At 36.1% G+C, this 2,234-nt stretch overlaps 1 non-coding gene across 1 annotated transcript; it reads left to right on the forward strand.

Annotated features, from left to right (window-relative positions):
- Positions 1-1,734: 1,734 nt before the first annotated feature.
- Positions 1,735-1,841, forward strand: LOC115031690. Its single transcript, XR_003837349.1, has one exon. It is a non-coding gene; the product is annotated as a U6 spliceosomal RNA (small nuclear RNA).
- Positions 1,842-2,234: the final 393 nt, after the last annotated feature.

Here is a 2,234-nt window from a genome sequence, read left to right on the forward strand (position 1 = left end):
TCTTTTTTTACCTGGATGGTTTTAGCTCCCTTGTCAAAGATCAAGTGACCATAGGTGTGTGGGTTCATTTCTGGGTCTTCAATTCTATTCCATTGATCTACATGTCTGTTGCTGTACCAGTACCATGCAGTTTTTATCACAATTGCTCTGTAGTACAGCTTGAGGTCAGTCATGGTGATTCCCCTAGAGGTTCTTTTATTGTTGAGAATAGTTTTTGCTATCCTAGGTATTTTGTTATTCCAGATGAATTTGCAAATTGCCCTTTCTAACTCACTGAAGAATTGAGTTGGAATTTTGATGGGGACTGCATTGAATCTGTAGATTGCTTTTGGCAGGATAGCCATTTTTACTATATTAGTCCTGCCAATCCATGAGCATGGAAGATCTTTCCATCTTCTGAGTTCTTCTTCAATTTCTTTCTTCAGAGACTTGAAGTTCTTGTCATACAGATCTTTCAATTCCTTAGTTAGAGTCACACCAAGGTATTTTATATTATTTGTGACTATTGTGAAGGGTGTTGTTTCCCTAATTTCTTTCTCATTTTGTTTGTCCTTTTTGTAGAGAAAGGCCACTGATTTGTTTGAGTTAATTTTATATACAGCTACTGTGCTGAGGTCTTTAACTATTGCCTTAATTTTTATATAGTGTGATGTGACAGCTAACAGGTATCTATATTATTCTTCCTATTTTTCTGAAGGTAAACATACCTTCGAGGGCCTATGTAGAAACCAGGGATAGTATTTGGCTTTGAGATGACTGTTTACATCCTTTTAAAATGACACAGTCACTTCATATACCTTATCCCTCTGCATTCTCCTAAGAACTTTTTGTAGGGTTTCCATCAATCTTCCTGTTTTGTCAAAAGCTACATGGCACTGTGAGCACAGAGGTAATCATTCTTTCAGGCATCACTTAGCTTGTGGATTTAGGGCTAAGAATGAAATCTCTCTGAGATATAGGGGACAAAAAATGTTTTTGCCCTGAGAATGCATGTGAACAAGTTTAATTGCAATTTACATTTCTGTAGATTTCCTGACCACATTTATTTTTCCCTATCAAAAATCTGCCCATGATTCTAAGAGCTTCATAGTTTTTTATCCCTGACATATGAACTAGATGTTTCTTAAATTAACAAAATTGTATTCATCAGGTGGTTGGCCTGTCTTATGATGATTAAAGAACAAAACTGCACACACACACACACACACACACACAATATCATTCCCCTACTTATACCTTTGGTTTTCACATATAAATCCCTTCCTCTAATGACCCTTAATTGACCATTCAAATATTTGTTTCACTAAAAGAAAAGTTCAAAACTCTTAGTAATCAGGAACATGCATATTCAAATCACATGAGATTTAATCTTCAACTAATCACTATGGCCAAGATCAATAAATGAAATGACCCCACATGCTAGGGAATATGGAGAGCAATAAGAATCCTTATCTACTATTTTGGAAATGAAAAGCAGTTCATCCCTTTTGTAAACCAGCGTGATTTTGCACTGGGACCCTGGGAATTTTGGACCTCAAGATCCAGGTATACCATTTTGGGTATACCATATCCAAAAAAAAGGAGTCTATATCCTACTATATAGACACTTTCTAATTCCTATTCACTGAAAGCTTATTCATATGAGAAAGAAGAGGAGACAGCCTACCTGTCCATGAAAATGTGGTACACTGCACAATGGAATATTACTTAGCTGTGAAGAAAATAATAGTACTCGTGCTTGTTTCAGCAGCACATACACTAAAATTGGAAAGATACAGAGAAGATTAGCATGGCCCCTGCGCAAGGATGACATGCAAATTCGTGAAGCGTTCCATATTTTTTCTATCAGAATTACACCAGATTTTTTACCAGAGACTATGAAAGCCAGAAGATTCTGGACATATGTTATACAGACACTAAGAGAACACAAATGCCAGCCCAGGCTACTATACCCAGCCAAACTTTCAATTACTGTAGATGGAGAAACCAAAGTATTCCATGACAAAACCAAATTCACACATTATCTTTCCAGGAATCCAGCCCTTCAAAGGATAATAACAGAAAAAAAAAAAAAACCAAAACAAACAAACAAACAAACAAAACCCAAAGAAACAATACAAAGATGGAAACCAAACCCTAGAAAAAACAACAAAGCAATCCTTCAACAAACCAAAAAGAAGACAGCCACAAGAACAGAAAGCCAACTCTAACAACAAAAATAATAGGAAGCAACA

The sequence above is a fragment of the Mus caroli genome, chromosome 7 (assembly GCF_900094665.2).
Source record: "Mus caroli chromosome 7, CAROLI_EIJ_v1.1, whole genome shotgun sequence".
In the NCBI taxonomy this organism is placed as follows: Eukaryota; Metazoa; Chordata; class Mammalia; order Rodentia; family Muridae; genus Mus; species Mus caroli.